Genomic DNA, 18,649 nt, shown 5'->3' with positions numbered 1-18,649 from the left:
TAGCCTTACAAAGTCAACAAACACACTGTAGGGAGGGAATGGCACACTGTAGGTATGTTTGTACCTTGACCCGTGAGAGACCCATTTCTCCTGTAGGTTGTGGGGAAGCTTTAATACAATAGGCTTGACACCTCTGGCAGTGTCGAGGAAAGCAAGCCCCGGTAAATCCCCTTTGGCTTTGGCAACCTGTAATTCCATCAGTAGATCACTTAAATATGGAGCCCTTTGCTAGATATTTTAGGGAATTCGTCAATTCTTTTATACAACGCATCCTCTATGACCTCTGCAGAACAATAACATTTATCCAGTCTATCCCAGATCATTTTTAGGCCAAACTCTGGGTAGTTTATATTAATATCCCTGATTCTCTTGGCATGTTCTACAGAGTCTTTCCAAGCCGATCTACAAGGAAGTCTATCTCCTCACTACATGACAGACCCAATGTTATAAAAGGAGGCTCGCCATGCTCTATAGTTTTCAAGGCGATCACTGAACTTTGCCAGTCCCTTTGTAACTAGCTCTCTTTTAGTAAAGAACCTGGCAAAGTCTGCTGCACTCTGGTTACTACTAAGGTTGGTTGGAGGTGGAAATTCATAGTGAGAGTGTGGTGGGCGATCATATCTATATGGAGTCTCTGACTTAGGCCAGCCCATCTCATACCGTCTTGTGGGACAAGGTGGCTCTGCAGGCTGGACTGGAAGCTGTCTTCTTTGGTGTGCAGGGAAGTTAGCTCGAATTTTGTCACGTGGCTCTGGGCTCTCTTGTTTGTAGGACTGGGTTCCGAGCGTGACTCTTTCTTTTGGACGGTAAGATTCCTCTGTGGCATAGGTGACATCTTCGGTTCCAGGGAATGGATCAGCATTGCTGTTTGGTCTGGAGTGTTGACGGACGTACTCTGAAGTGCGTCGTACAGGATCTCGCTGGCTGAGTTCTGGACTAAGAACACTCTGGTGACTTTCGGTTTTCGGGTATTCCATTGCTTCCAAGAACTCTGCTTCAGCTATGGCGGCTGCCGTTTCTTTCTCTACAGCGAGTCTCTCTAGCTTTGCATCTAAGAGGACTTTTTGCATTTCTAGAGAAGCCTGTAACTGTGCCTTTTCTTCTTTCATCTTCATTTCTTGTTCGGCAAAGGCTGCTTTGACCTTCGTGACTTCTGCCTTTGCGCGGGCAGCTGCATTGCTAACGGAAGACGACTTGGTGGAACCATCCTTCTCTGATCTTGTCTTGTAGCTTGATACTGTGCTTCGCGACATGGTGTTGGTGAAGACACTTAACTGCGTGGAGACTACTGTGCTGTAGAATGCCGGTCGCTGTGCTTAGAGAGCGGTCACAGTATGCAATCAAATGTGTCTACATTGCTTGAAGCGGCTATCCCTTTGCAGCACTGGACTGTATAGAAGTTGCTGTGGTGTCTGTTTGCAGATATTGCATGGACCGTAACAGACTTCTGTGGAGTCAGGTGCATCTCTCTCGCTAGAAGTCATCGTTTACTGTCCTGTTCTCACAACATGTACCCCCGGGGTCTATATGCAGTTCAACAGGCAGATATCACCATTCTACTAGTTAATAAGATGAGACTTGTTTCTGTAGTCTGTGTTTTTTTTTAACCGGCAGTAGATAAACTGTAAGAAAATGAACATACAAGAACTGAATATACAGCACAATGTACACAAAACTTATGCAAAAACATTAATTAATCCCTTAACGACGATGCTTTAGTAAGAGACACACAATGTGCAGCTGCTCCTTCCATGAGGTGAAGGGAAAAGGAAGAAGGTGCCTGTCTCTTTCCCAGAAAGCACTGTGAGCAGGAAGTCAGGTGACCTAATGAATATGCATAGTTTAACAAGGGAGAAGATGCACTAAAGGTCACTAGATGGTGCTGAAGGCACACATATGTACACACACATTAACAAACTATGCAATAGTTAGTGAAGACAGTACAGTATCCATTGTCAAGGTTGACAAAGGACCTGCCTGTCTGCATGTAGTCACAGAAACTGCAATTGCCACATCTATAACATCCCTTAAGTGGGGTTTCCAACCAAGTCCTGGTGCTTGGTGCACTAGTAAAATGACTATGCACCAAGTGATCCCTCGGGTTCTTACCCCTCCTATAGGTGATAGATGGAAAGGAATTGAAGGCGTCCCCCAAGTCAGGATCCATTAGCAATATTTCCCAGTGTTTCGAAACCGTACTGCGGACCTGACTGGAGGCAGTATCGAATGTGCCTATCAATCTGATGATGTCTGCACTTTCTTTCTTTGGGCGGTTGGTTGCATGTAATAACTCAGTGCGTGTCACGGCCTATGGTGTGTTTTGTGACACTTTCCTTCACTTGGTTGCCCGTGGCAACGTGTGGTGTTGTGTGCATGTGGTGGCAGTGTCTCAGTCCTATGGCTGATCCCCAGGACATGGTTGCCACGCATGCCATTGCCCGCGGCAACAGGTGAAGTGTGTGTTTATGTGTTTACTTCCCCTTTAAGTGTCCGTCTTCCCTTGCCTTGTGTTGGAAGGGTTAACTCCCTTCTGTGTGTGTGATCACTGGGTGTGTCTGAGTGTGGGTGTGGCTACTTTGGGCTATAAAGCCTCTGCTGTTTTCAGTTAGCTGAGGGGTTCTTCAGCCATGGTTGCTGGAGACATCCTCCTGTTATACCATCTGCCAGTGGGGGCCAGCCTTGTGGTCATAAGCTTTATGTATGGTGTTAAGTAGATGTTTATTTGGTCTTTATTTATTGCAGCATATGGTTTCCTGGTTTCCCGTGTGATGTGTGTTGTGTGCTGTGTCTCTTGTGTTGTTGTGGACAGCAGCACTTATACATGGGTTCCAGGCTCTGTGTCGGTGGCAGGTAGGTGTGGTACTAGTCTCACTTACCTGCCATTGCCATATGTCTGTTTCTGTTTCCCCTGTCTTTATAGCTTGGCCAGTGAGACTCCTGTTCGTCCGTATCTAGGAGGAACAGGTAGTCTTACCCAGCTCCTAGTACAGGGCCACCCTGAGGGCTAGCAGGAATATCAGGTTCCGGAGTATGAGCCCTCCTACCATCAGGGTCGGCTCATACAGGCTAGGAGACAGGGTCAGAATAAGGGATTGTTAGGAGGTGACCTGCTCCCTGATTCCTGTCCTGGCCATGCTCTGACCATCCATCTTCTGATACCGCACGGCTGAGGGTTTTCCCCATCCTCAGCCGTGACAGTGCGCTCCTGACCCTGTGCCCTCTGAAATGCCGTGCGTAGGACCTTATCCGGATATCCTCGTTCATGGAATCTCCTTCGTAGGTAGCCTGCCTGTTTGATGAATTCTCTATCCTCTGAGCAATTCCAACTTAGACGTAGGTATTGCCCAGTGGGAATATCACGTTTAAGCGGTCTTGGATGGTTACTCTCCCATCTCAACAGGGAATTGGTTGAAGTTGGTTTGCGGTAGATACACGTCTCAATCTGTCCTGATGTACCTTTCTGGATATTAATGTCCAGAAATGGTAAACAGTCCTTCTCAATTACTGATGTAAATCTCAGGTTTACCGTGTTTGTATTGAGACCAATCACAAACTCCCTGAACTCCCGCTCGGTACCTCTCCAGATGACAAAAATGTCATCAATGAAGCGTGACCACAACACAACATTGGTAAGACCCGGTATAGGTTGATCCCCAAACACGATAGTCTCCTACCACCAGTCCAGGAGCAAGTTGGCATACGACGGCGCACAAGAACTGCCCATCGCAGTACCCCTGAGCTGGTGGAAGAAGCGACCGTCAAAGAGAAAACAATTCCTAGTCAGTACAAACTGTAGAAGTTCAGTGATAAAGTCATTGTGACTCAGGAACTGTTGGCCCCTGGCTCTCAGAAAGTGTCTCACTGCCGAGATGCCCTCCTCATGAGGTATTGAAGAGTATAGGGCCTTCACATCCACTGATGCCAGGAACCAGTTCTCTTCAATTAGTACACCCTCTAATTTAGTCAATAAGTCACCCGTGTCCCTGATGTAGGAGGGAAGACTTTCAACAAATGGTCTCAGCAGCCGATCAATGTAGAGCCCACAGTTTTGTGAGAGACTGCCCACCCCTGACACAATAGGGCGGCCTTTCAGGGGTACAACCCCCTTATGTACCTTTGGTAGGCAATAAAATGTTGCCATTACCGGATGTAGAGGGTACAAAAAATCTAATTCATTCTGACTAATTAGATTCATTGCAATCTGGCTCTTAGTAGAATGTCGTATAATTCTGAATGATATTGTGTAGTCGGGTCTGAGGGTACTATCTCGTAGCTTACCTTGTCTCTCAAAATCGAGAGACACATTGTACGGTACTCTGAGGTGTTCATCACTACCACATTGCCCCCTTTATCGGAGGGCTTGATAGTGATCGACGTGTCCTTTTCTAGGTCACTAATCGCACTGCGTTCCTCCCGGCTACAATTGTGTCTATACGGGAAAGGTTCAATCTTGGTTAGATCTTCAATAGTGTGTTTCAAAAACACATCAATGCAGGAGATGTCCCCCTGTGGCGGCATCTTGCAACTTTTATTTCTTAAGTCAGTGAAAGGGCCTACCCCCTTATTGGAAGGTGACTCTGATTCCAGGTTAAAGAGAGTTTTAACGTCTTTAGTCTTTACTTTAATTCCTGATTGTCTCAAATGGTCATCTCGCTATGATCCTATATATTGCATTATTATGGATCATTTAGCTATTACACTATCCTTCTATCAGCCCCGCTAGACTGTCTAAGTATTAGTGTGAGGTGTTTTACTTGATGTAATGAAATATACCCACCAATATACTGTATATACTGTGTAAAAATCTCTTTTGTATTCATTTTTATTTTCACATTAATTTCTATGTAACTGCTCTATACCCCTGGTTTGTATATGATTGGGTTAATAGGAATATAGCCTCTGCATTATCAATATATGCCGTTAACCAGGAATTGATCAGCCTAAAATTTCCCCTTTTGCCCTATGAGGTAGCGACACTCCACGGGGAGTAATTACCTCATTGTTGAGCGATGCGCTGATGAGCGACCAGGAAGATGGCGCTCTCAGCACTTCGCTTAGGCCACGCCCCCTCAAGTGTCCTCCCCGGCGTTCGGATGACGTCACTGGGATTCCTGCCGGGGGGCGGGGTTAGTGCCTCCTTTCATGTGCCTTTATATGCCGGGCGGCGAGACGCGCCAGCCTACACCACAGGTGTAGAGGACGGGCCACACGCCGTTCTCTGAGATTTTTGACCAGTGGACCTTTGGATCTATCAGTTGGGGGGTTATATCCGATTAGCCATATGCTGTAATTTAACCCTTATGGTCCTTAGGCTATACCTTTAGGTCTATTTCAATTCTACACCCCAGGTATAATCTTTAGTATACCCTAATGACAGTGGGGGGTTCCTCTAGCAAAAAATAGCTTCAGGTAGTCACCCTTCTTCAGCTTTTTATCCCCTGATGAGTCTGGGGCTTTAGTAACAACAGATGAAACGCGTAAAGATTTATTCTGCCTTGGGGTCTTTTATTCGTTAGGCAGGAACGTCCAGGGCCTCTAATATTGTAGGGTCAGGTTCCGGATGGTTTACCCTGGTTGGGCAATAGGGACTTCTAGGCCTGATAGGGTTTTCTATGGACAGTGAGTTTCATTAGGACCCTGTCCACACAAAAGTGTGATCTGTGGAACTACGAGATGGTACCCAGGTGACTCCGATCCACTGGTAAGAATGTTCCTTTTATTAAGCGGAATAAACCAGATTGTGGGAGTTCGTGCTATTTTGACTGCATGGTTGTGACAGGCAACGTATGGTCACCCATGGTAATATTGTTTGCTTTTTGTGGACTTTGTTTGTGGCACGGTTGTGGTATGCACACAGCTAGTACTATATGTTATGTTCGTATCCTTTTATCAATGTATTATTAAACATTATGTTTTAGACTGTACTACCTCCGCTTCTTTCTAGATATGCACATGCCCACGTACCTAAGAATGTAACACACTGAACCAACCCCTCAGCTGTAGGGAAGAGGGAAAAAGACACCCAGCTCCTTCAACAACAGAAGGATCTAGCGTCACCCCAGAGGCCTATTAAAAACAGAACAGAAGGAAAAAAGGGAAAAGGACTTATCTACAGGGAGTGCAGAATTATTAGGCAAATGAGTATTTTGACCACATCATCCTCTTTATGCATGTTGTCTTACTCCAAGCTGTATAGGCTCGAAAGCCTACTACCAATTAAGCATATTAGGTGATGTGCATCTCTGTAATGAGAAGGGGTGTGGTCTAATGACATCAACACCCTATATCAGGTGTGCATAATTATTAGGCAACTTCCTTTCCTTTGGCAAAATGGGTCAAAAGAAGGACTTGACAGGCTCAGAAAAGTCAAAAATAGTGAGATATCTTGCAGAGGGATGCAGCACTCTTAAAATTGCAAAGCTTCTGAAGCGTGATCATCGAACAATCAAGCGTTTTATTCAAAATAGTCAACAGGGTCGCAAGAAGCGTGTGGAAAAACCAAGGCGCAAAATAACTGCCCATGAACTGAGAAAAGTCAAGCGTGCAGCTGCCAAGATGCCACTTGCCACCAGTTTGGCCATATTTCAGAGCTGCAACATCACTGGAGTGCCTAAAAGCACAAGGTGTGCAATACTCAGAGACATGGCCAAGGTAAGAAAGGATGAAAGACGACCACCACTGAACAAGACACACAAGCTGAAACGTCAAGACTGGGCCAAGAAATATCTCAAGACTGATTTTTCTAAGGTTTTATGGACTGATGAAATGAGAGTGAGTCTTGATGGGCCAGATGGATGGGCCCGTGGCTGGATTGGTAAAGGGCAGAGAGCTCCAGTCCGATTCAGACGCCAGCAAGGTGGAGGTGGAGTACTGGTTTGGGCTGGTATCATCAAAGATGAGCTTGTGGGGCCTTTTCGGGTTGAGGATGGAGTCAAGCTCAACTCCCAGTCCTACTGCCAGTTTCTGGAAGACACCTTCTTCAAGCAGTGGTACAGGAAGAAGTCTGCATCCTTTAAGAAAAACATGATTTTCATGCAGGACAATGCTCCATCACACGCGTCCAAGTACTCCACAGCGTGGCTGGCAAGAAAGGGTATAAAAGAAGAAAAACTAATGACATGGCCTCCTTGTTCACCTGATCTGAACCCCATTGAGAACCTGTGGTCCATCATCAAATGTGAGATTTACAAGGAGGGAAAACAGTACACCTCTCTGAACAGTGTCTGGGAGGCTGTGGTTGCTGCTGCACGCAATGTTGATGGTGAACAGATCAAAACACTGACAGAATCCATGGATGGCAGACTTTTGAGTGTCCTTGCAAAGAAAGGTGGCTATATTGGTCACTGATTTGTTTTTGTTTTGTTTTTGAATGTCAGAAATGTATATTTGTGAATGTTGAGATGTTATATTGGTTTCACTGGTAAAAATAAATAATTGAAATGGGTATATATTTGTTTTTTGTTAAGTTGCCTAATAATGATGCACAGTAATAGTCACCTGCACACACAGATATCCCCCTAAAATAGCTAAAACTAAAACTAAACTAAAAACTACTTCCAAAAATATTCAGCTTTGATATTAATGAGTTTTTTGGGTTCATTGAGAACATGGTTGTTGTTCAATAATAAAATTAATCCTCAAAAATACAACTTGCCTAATAATTCTGCACTCCCTGTAGTGATGTTTTGGAGAAGACGATCCACCAAACTTCCAGAGCTCACACAAGGCAGAAATATAACCCGCAAAGGCTATAGGGAGAGGGAGGAATAAATAGCCTCACCAATTACCTAAAGAACAGTACCTGGGAGGAGGTGGAATTCAATTCAAACCCACAACAAAACAAACTGTGACATCGAGTCACGTTCAGCAACTCTGACAGATCTCCTCAGAACACCCACAGGGCAGGGCATGGCAAGAAGTCGATTTTTTACTTCATTTTTTCAATCCCTATCAGCTGAGGAGTGGGATGGGGCATGGCCTAACTGGATCAGGGGTGTATCCTGTTGTGAATTTGATTGTTAAGCTTTTTGTTAGAGAACAGCAAGTTGTGCAAAAAGTACTGAAACTTTGAACAGTTGAACATTTGCATTTGCAAAGTTTAGAAAAGGTCACATTAAGTTCACCTGTAAAGATTGGAGTGCATTTAGGTTCATCTTTAAATTTAACCCACCAGCCAAATACCCCTATCTTTTTGTAAGTAGTGTATATATAGGAAAACACAAAGAAAAATATAAAGTATGGCTGCGGTACAGGAGACAGCCTATGTAGGCTTATAACTTTCAGCCTGTAAATCATTTGCACCCTACCTTCTCTGTCTACCCATTTTTTCAATAACTCTTGATAACTGTGCAGCATCTATTTCGCTTTGTTCTTTTATTATATTCTGGAGAACATTGTGTGCTTTTGGCCTCCAATTTGGCAAGACAGTCTATGGTAAGTTACAAAATATATACTCGTTTTCATTGCTTACTTTCCAAGTTGAATGGCAGGGAGGTCTTTATAAGAGTATAATTAACCCTTCATCAGTAAAGTAACGCCCCCAGTTAGAAGCTTTTTTATTCTGTTACATGCAGCATAATAGTTTTGGCTAAACTCCCAGTGGTTTAGAAAGGACACCAATTGCCTAATTCTTTCAGTTTACTTGTGCTGATGTTTCTGAATTAGAACATAATGGAAAGTGCTAATGACAATTCTGTATCTTATTTATTTATTTGCACATTAAGAGTGTAAGAAGTAACATTTCTACCAAGAAACAATCCATGTATAATTCAGCTATTGTAGCATTCTTGTAAAGCTCTACAGTGCTGACAGCTAAACAAAGAACAATGTGACCTGGAAAGTGCAACATTTGTAAAATTAAATAACAGCAGGCGCTTCCGTTCACACTTTTAATTACCAGCAGTCACTTCTGTAAAAAGGTAAGTTAACAAATAACTGCCAGAAAATGAACCTTAACTGGCTTCTAATTGTTTGAGCCAGGACGTCTATTGTTAAATTTGTTCATTTAAAATGGCTTAGTGATGCATTTAGCACCAGTAGAACAAATTACTCAGTAGGTGATAGAGAAAGGAATTGCCATTTTGCGCCTTATTTATTTTTACATAGTGTTTCCTTGGGTAATGAGGATGTTACCTATCCTGGCAACTATTGTTTATCAGTGTGCTTAATTTAAAAAAATTTACTTTTTAAGCGACAAACAAGAAGATAAAAACTTTTGCAGAATGTAATGTGTTTAACAATAGATAAAATGTAATGTTTATATTTAATGGTATGGGTCCCTCCAGTGGTCCTGCTTTATGTGACATTTGTTCTGCCTGATGTTTTTCTACGGTTACATCTACAGCCCCTTTGATATGCTGCAATAAATGGCTTGTGAAGTTTAGACATTGTTTCCTAATACAATATGCAATTGAAGACATTTAGGCCCCTTTCACAAGGGTGAGTTTTCCGCACGGGTACAATGCGTGACGTGCACGCATTGCACCCGCACTGAACCCTGACCTATTCATTTCAATGGGGCTGTGTACATGAGTTATGTTTTTCACGCATCACTTTTGCGTTGCGTGAAAATCGCAGCATGTTCTATATTTTGCTTTTTTCACGCAACGCAGGCCCTATAGAAGTGAATGGGGCTGCGTTAAAATTGCATTGTATCCGCAAGCAAGTGCGGATGCAATGTGATTTTCATCGATGGTTGCAAAGGAGATGATGAGATGAGCCCTGGGACCCCATTAAAATCCATTTACTGTATTATTTTCCATTATAACATGTAATCAAGTTCACAACAATACAACAATAAGCAGTCAGACCTGTTAAAATGTGAAGTTGCATGTATTGCATGTATTGCGCCAAAATATTTGCATTATTTGTGCCCATTTCGCAATCACAATTATATTGTTCTGCCGTGCCAAACATTTTCTCCAGTCTCAGGAAACTTCTAGCAACTTGAAAAATGTAGCTATAGTGACACACGCCTGTATTTTGCACGCATTACGCGAATATTACATTGACGATGTTTCGCGATCAAGAAAATAATCTCATATTTGCGAATATATGATGAATATTCTACCAAATATTTGCAAAATATTGCGAATTTGAATATTGCCCCTGCCGCTCATCACTACTTCTAATATTTTCCCCGTTGATTTGAGCACCATGGGGTCTTCAATTTTAACTATCATAAGTAAAAGTAAAGTTTTATATGTACTCTGCCGAGGTCCTTTTTCTAAGGATTTATTCTATTACATATTTGATATTTATATGATAATTTTCATATAATTGCTCACATTTTTGGGCCTTATGACTTGTAGAGCACTCTACATAAATAGTAATTTATAACAAAACAATTACCTATCTATATTATAAGATATTTTTTTTTATAGGATTGTGTATTTGCGTTATGAGATCTTATACTACATAATCATGTTTTAAATTTATTATGGATTGATTTACATCAGTATTATGATTATGGGTGACTATTTGTGTTATAAATTTTTGATATCACATGATCATGTGTCTAATTTCTTATTGGTATCATGATCATGAGAATTAATTAACTACTGTATTATGAATCGTATGAACTTTGTTTATAGTTTTCTCGACCATGTGGTTATATTTATAAAATAAGAGTATTTTATTGAAATTATCATGAGAACATTGTTCTTAACCCTTTCATGACCAAAGGTCATTGATGCCCCAGTGTCCAGGTCAAAATTTACAAATCTGACATGCGTCACTTTAAGTGGTAATAGCTTTGGAACACTTTTACTTATCCAAGCCATTCTGAGATTGTTTTCTCGTGACACATTGTACTTCATGAGTCAATATATATCACCTTTATTTATGAAAAAATCCCAAATTTACCAAAAAACGGTAATAATTTGCAATTTTCTAAATTTTAATTTCTCTGCTTCTAAAACAGAAAGTGATACCTCATAAAATATTTATTACATAACATTCCCCATATGTCTACTTTATGTTGGCATCATTTTGGAAATGTTATTTTATTTTTTTAGGACGTTACAAGGCTTAGAAGTTTAGAAGCAATTCTTAAAATTTTTAAGAAAATTTCCAAAACCCACTTTTTAAGGACTAGTTCAGGTCTGAAGTCACTTTGTGGGGCTTACATAGTGGAGACCCCCCATAAATGACCCCATTGTAGAAACTACACCCCTTAAGTTACTTAAAACCAATTTTACAAACGTTATTAACCCTTTAGGTGTTCCACAAGAATTAAAGGAAAATGGAGATGAAATTTCTAAATTTCACTTTTTTAGCAGATTTTCAATTTTATTACATTTTTTCTTTAACACATTAAAGGTTAACAGCCAAACAAAACTCAATATTTATTACTCTGATTCTGCGGTTTACAGAAACACCCCACATGTGGTCGTAAGCTGATGTAAGGGCGCACGGCAGGGCGCAGAAGGAAAGGAACACCGTATGGTTTTTGGAAGGCAGATTTTGCTGGATTGGTTTTCTGAACGCCATATGTTTTTTATTTTTCTACCGATCGTCTTGTGCAGGGGCTCGTTTTTTGCAGAAAGAGTTGAGGTTTTTATTGGTACCATTTTTGGGTACATAGGATTTTTTGATCATTCATTATTACACTTTATGGGGCAAGGTGGCCCAAAAATTGGCTGTTTTGGAACAGTTTTTTTTTTTTTTTTACAGCGTTCATCTGAGGGGTTAGGTCATGTGACAGTTTTATAGAGCAGATCGTTACGGACGTGGCAATACCCAATATGTATATTTTTTCTTATTTATTTAAGTTTTACACAATAATAGCATTTCTGAAACCCAAAAAATGATGTTTTAGTGTCTCCATAGTCTGAGAGCCATAGTTTTTTTATTTTTTGGGCGATTGTCTTAAATATGGGCTAATTTTTTGCGGGATGAGGTAACGGTTTGATTGGTACTAGTTTGGGGTATATACGCCTTTTTTGATTGCTTGGTGTTGCACTTTTTGTGATGTAAGGTGACAAAAATGGCTTATTTTTTGACACCTTTTTTTATATTTTTTTATGGTGTTTATTGGACGGGGTTGATGATGTGATATATTTATAGAGATGGTCGTTACGGACGCGGTGACACTTAATATGTGTGGTTTTTGTTTGTTTTTTGTTTTTTTTATAGGAAAAGGATTTTTTTTTAAAAATTTTTATTTATTTATTTTTACTTTTATTATTTTCAATTTTTTTTTATCAGTTCCCTCTTGGATCTTGAAGATCCAGTGGGGCTGATGGTTGTACTATACTTTGCAATGCTCTTGCATTGCAAAGTATAATACAATCAGATGCCCTGTAGGTGGCAGCACCGGACGCCTATGCCATGTCAACCGGACGCCTATGCCATGGCAACCGGACGCCTTTGCAAAATGTCCGGTTGCCATGGCAACCATTGGGCGCTGCGATCGCAGCAGCCCGGATGGTTGAGAGAGGGAGCCCCCTCCCTCTATTAACCCCATGGATGCCGCTACTGCGGCATCTATGGGGTTACAGCAGTGTCAGCATAGAGCTGACACACGCTGCTGATGGCGGCGGCTCAGGAATGGAGCTGCCGCCATCACACACAGAAGGGGGACCGCATCGGGGTCAGGGGGCAGCGCTGGAAACGGGGGAGGGGGGGCAGCATTTTACAAATTACAGATCGGGGCAGGAGGGGGCAGACCGCATCGGGGGCAGGATAAGAAGGACAAGGACAAGAACAAGAAGGGGGCACAGATCGGGGGCTTCAAGAAGGGGGCACAGATCGGGGGCTTCAGGACACATTACCGATTTCAGGCTCTGATCTGCAGAGCGCAGATCAGATCCTGAAAACGGCATTTTAACACTGCCGCGATCCGATTGGTTAGTCTGCACAGACAACCAATCGGATCGATTGCCGGCAAGGGGCCACTCTTATTGGTCCCTTGCCGGCATTACTGCACTGTATGCTGTCCGTGACAGCATACAGGGCAGGGGCAGAAGCTTTAATCCAGGCGCTTTGCAGCGCTTGGATTAAAGAGCTGCCAGAACGTTTATATACGTGGTAGCTGCACGGGGCATGTACAGCTATCACATATATATACAGATTGCACTCGTGAAGGGGTTAATCTATAGATATATGGTTATGGTCATGTATTTTTGAAACTGGGATGTCGCTCATATACAATAATTTTGTATAAATACTACCCCTCATGTAAGATCATATCACATGATTATTCTTTGAATATCCAATCACATGATTATATATAAGACGCGACTCGGCGTATGCTCTGTCGGGCTCCTTCTGGATGCGCTCCGTTCCACGTCACTACATGCGCTGCGTGTGCGCAGTGTTGATGTGGGGACACACTCATCGTGGAGTTGCGCTGCCACTGCTATTCTTCAGGTGATCCTAGTTAGGGATTTAGCTGTTACCTGCCTCTTCCTCCTATATATACCCCTCATTTTACTTACCCAATCACCTCCTGATGAAGCCTGGTGAGGCAAAGCACATGTTGAGGTGTCAGTACGTGGGGCGACATTCCAGTCTCTGTGCATTATGACTCTATGTTTTACACTTATTATAGTCATATCTATACCTAGGGATGGTGAAGAAAACCGGACAGCACTTCAGGTAAAAAGCAATTGGTGTTTATTGTGGAAGGCAAAGTTTCAGCTCATACAAAGAGCCGTTTTCATTATTTGCCAAGGTGGGGCTGAGAAAAAGATCAAACATTTATAAATGTATTTAAAAGAAGAGATAAAAGATATACAAAAAATCTGAGACCGCAGACTGTCATATACCAATTTTGAGGCCAACTGGAGCATACTTGATTCAAGTAGAATCGTTTTGTACACAGATTGGATTTTTTGAAAATTTGGATGAATTGGACTTGAAAAGATTTTTAAGAAATTTGCTAATCTCTAATTGATCTATATGTGTGACAGATTGGTTACTAGATTGATTCGCGTGAGGCTACCCTTTTGAGGTGAACACTCTTTCTATACAAATATATCATAACGTAAACAAAGGTTAGTGGTAGGGGTCCATCTTTGGTAATCTACAATTTTCACTGAGCATGAGATAAGAAATTTGGCTCGTCTGTGGTGCAAAGGTATACTCATGTTCCTCACACCTAAACCCTGCAAGGAGTTGTTGACTTTGCTGATAGGATATCAAGTTTGTGGGCACGAGAATAGTCCCTAATAAACATCTGGAGAAATGTTAGTGAGTTCATCTTAGAGGCATTGTCAGAAGAGAACCAGGTCGGTATCAAGCAGTTAAGTTCAGGTCCAAATTCTGTATGAGGAGACAGAGTTAGAAGTTCAGCATACGCACAAGGAAATAAGTACGGTAAGTTCATAAGTTCACTTACGCACAAAGAAACAAAGGAAAATACAAACAGGAAAATACCAGGGAACTTACAGGGCTGATAACAAGCACTAGGATACTGTGGCAGTTCCTTTTAAGTCCTGGAATGGTGATTTCACACAACTCCTCTTAAAGCAGAGCATTGCACATAAGGGAGACCCATAATATCACTCACATGGCAAGAGAACCACTTCACAGGCTCTCGTTGACCCACAGTGCCTGTCAAGAACACTAGAGACCAGAGATTGCCAACCTGAGACTCACCAGTTGTTGCGAAACTACAACCTCCAGCATGCCCAGACTGCCTATAGCTTTCAGCCGGCAGCGGGCATGGTGGAAGTTATAGTTTTGCAACAGCTGGAGAGCCGCAGGTTGGCCATCCCTGGTATAGACACTGTTAAACTATTTATCCCTATGCTGTATAAAGGACAATATTTTCTCTTTTGCATATGAGACATGTTTGTCCTTAACAGTTCTTGTTTTTCTCTGTTGATGCCTAGATTCCCAAACTATTACTGACAGTTCCAGTTCTCATTCTACTCAACGTTAGATAGAAGGGCTGCTTTTGAGCCATAAAGTCAACAGCCCATTAGAGACCACATCCCAGTACTTCTGACAAGTTACTGAGACATTTCAGAAATATGAAATTGAGCACAAAGATGCTAATCTATTTTAAATACTGAATATGTGCTTGAAATAGTGGATCTTTCTCTCCTCTTCCACTGAAACCATCATTAACTATTTCCTGTTGTTCTTAGACTGACCACTTTACGTAATGTATATGAACAGCTCTCCCATTCAAGAAGATGCAGGTTTGGCTATTGTGTCCCACTTCCCAAAACTATAAGTACATATTCTTAAAATAATCAAGAAAAAGAAAAATGATACATTTTGTTATTACATTTGAATTTTGCTTACAGGTTTTCTGTGGCATCACAGCTTAGCGCCATCCATTCCCATAGAGCCGTGTGGCCATATTTCTGGGTGAAAACAGCTATTTTTTCTAATCCTATAGGGAACCTTCCTGTTAAAGGGGTTGGCCACTTTCTGGTTACTTTTAATCAATGTATTTCTGACATGACTACATAGCACTTACTAATATAGTCTTTGTTATAATTCTGCACCATTTTATATGGTATGGCTCCTTGTACACAAAATCTTTTGTGCTGTGCACATAGAGGTCCCGTCCATAAAATGGCTGCTGATGGAGGGTCATGTGATCTCCATGTGATGCCTACTTCATTCAAACACACTACACCTGCTCTAAAATCTCAACAGAACAAGTGCAGTTGGCAGGTGCAGTGTGTCTGAATGAAGAAGGCATCGCATGGAAGTTATTTGCCTGGTCAAATGACTCTCCATAAGCAGCTATTTTATGGCCAGGACCTCTGTGTGGATAGCAGAAAAAACGTTATAAAAAATGGGGCATGTCTTATAAATTATAGAATATGGTGCAGAATTTCAACAAAGACTGTATAAGTAAGTGCCATATAATCTTCTTACAAACACATCGGTCAACAGTAACCAGAAAGTGACCAACCTCCAGCACATGTCTATGTTATATGGATCTGTGTATACCTTAGAATGTATCTGCTGGCACACAGAGATCTTTTCCTACATGTTCATATGAAATCGATGAAAAAAGAAAATTGTAGCATGCTCCATATGCCATTTTACAGAAATACTTTAGAAGATTATATGGTGCTGAAGCACCATACAGTGCTCATGTAGTGCCTAGGGCACAGTTATACAGAATTGTAGTGGATCTGTAAACTGCAGCTAATGCTTTGTGCATACTGCATTGCTGGATATTAAATTAAAGGGGTTTTCAGGGATTTTAATACCGATGACCTATCCTCAGGATAGGTCAGGGATCAGCAACCTCCCACACTCTAGCTGTTCTGAAACTACAACTCCCAGAATCCTCCTTTCACTTCTGTGGGAGTTACAAGAACAGCTGAGTAAGTTTGCATGCTGGGAGTTGTAGTTTCACAACAGCTGGAGTGCCGAAGGTTGCTGATCCCTGGGATAGGACATCAATATCAGATTGGCAGGGGTCCAACTTCTGCCACCCCCGCAGATCAGCTGTTTGAAGAGAAGGCTGCGCTTCGTGCGTGTTCAACCTTCCCTTCATTGTTTCCCTGCTTACTGTGGACATCTCAGCGGTGAGCAGATATAATTACTAGAAGCCGTCTCTTTCACTTCAATGGGATGCCTCCTTCTTATTCAAGTGTATAGGAGCGAGCCTTCCCATAGAAGTAAACACCTGCTCACTGCAGCAATAGTGTTCTCTTCAACCAGCTGATCTGCAGGGGTGCCAGGTGTCGGACCCCCGCCGATCTGATATTGATGACCTATCCTGAGGATCTTTATCAGGCCAGCTACAAACTATGATTTTATAGTGTTCATGCAAATACTGCGACATGTTCCCTAAAGCAAATCTGTTATTTTTCCCATTAGCGTAACATTATTGTATATTTATTAACAGCTGGTAAACAATGAATACAATTTGAGACTCTGAATTAACAAATGATGCTAAGAGAAAGAAATTACATTCTTTACAGAACCACTCACATTATTCTACTTTTACTGTATATATAATACAGGAACTGCAATTATCTTTCTCTCCAAAATCCAGAGGTTGTAAAAATGTGTAAAAACTATAATAGGTATGAATAATTACAATAAAATATCATCACCTTCAGAGGGAGAGGAAAAATACTTGTGAAAGCTGAAACAAAATACGAGGAGAGGAACAAACACTTATGACATTTGTAGATAGGTGTAAAACAGCCATCGTAAATAAATGAAATGTCAGATTCTTTTCAGAGGAAATTCAACTAGACTAGTTGGCAATCACAGGGTGGGTATATATAACACAGCTATAAATATAGCATACATGGACCGAATATCACATAAAACAATTTAATATATTTTATAGTATGTTCATATCATTGTTCATATCAATATTCATATCATTTCTTTAAATATTTTTAAACCTTAGGTGAAAAAATACTTAAAGAGTACCTCTATGTTTAACAGACCTGATATGCAACAGTGACCAGGGGTGCACCTAGCCTTTCTGCTACCTCAGGCGAAAAATTTAAGCAGTGCCCCATCCCCAATACCAAATTCTCAGCCTAACCCCTCCTAACTTTACATATATCACTACAGAACATACAGGATAATACAGCACCACATGCCTCTTACATCCAGTGACGTCTTCTTTGAAGTAGATGTTCTCTTTGTCATCTTCTCCATTCAGACCAGACCACCATGATGATATTTCAGCCATCTCTTGTCTCTGCAGTTTGATAAAAAAAATCTTAGTTTCCTACTTTTCCATCATCCTACCACCTTCTGGACAAATCATCCTACCACCCCTAATACTGTGCCGCTGTGCTCCTGAATATTATACTGCAGAACCATAACCCCCCTGAAAATACTAGTACCACACAGATAGTGCCCTTCAATAATTATTGGCTTGCAATGTCCTAAAAAACTGCGCCCAGCACATAGTGTCCCCCCAAAAATATTTGCACTAACCCGATACTGTGCCAGGGTGCCCCCATAGTAATAGTGCTCCTAAAATGTGAGGAATATGGAATCATGATGTAATTCCAGCCATTTGCTGTCAGATAGCAGAGGGAGTAAACTCCACAGAGGGCCTAACTTCAAAGCAGACCGCATGGTTGCAATTTATACCTCAGTCAGCCGCAATGGCAACTCAAGCCTTTCTGGCAGGATAAATGCCAGCGGGGGGCTGAGCTGGTCATCGGAACAAAAAGATCCAGCAGACATCATGGAACCGGGGGTTCATAAGGAATATTGAATTGCCCGTCCGTCACAGACATAAGCCAGTTACATATCTGTGACCCTGGGGCCAAGACAGACACGCCCATGGTCATAGTTTGGGGGTAGGTGTCACGGCTGTCATGGTCTGGTGGTAGAGGACTGTGACACTTTTTGCCGTGTATGCTTGTTGCTGTTGGGAACATGTTGTTAGCATGATTTTACACTTCCCCTTTAAGGCTGGTGTTCCTTCCCATTTTGGTTTGTTTAGGGTTCAAGGAGTGCGCAAGGTGTAGCTGGGTGTGGCCTCATGGCTCTTCTTATAGTGGAGTTGTGAGCTTGAGGTTAGTGGTATGTCTGCCTTTGTATGAGTAGGAGCTTTGGTTTGCTCCTACTCATAAAAAGGCAGACTTACCACTAACTCCTTGAAACTAAATGAAACCAAAATGGGAAGGAACACCAGACTTAAAGGGAAAGTGTAAAATCATGCTAACAACACGTTGCCACCTGCAACAAGCAT

Source organism: Bufo gargarizans, chromosome 1, assembly GCF_014858855.1.
Source record: "Bufo gargarizans isolate SCDJY-AF-19 chromosome 1, ASM1485885v1, whole genome shotgun sequence".
Taxonomy (NCBI): domain Eukaryota; kingdom Metazoa; phylum Chordata; class Amphibia; order Anura; family Bufonidae; genus Bufo; species Bufo gargarizans.
Note: the sequence above shows the minus strand (reverse complement) of the source record.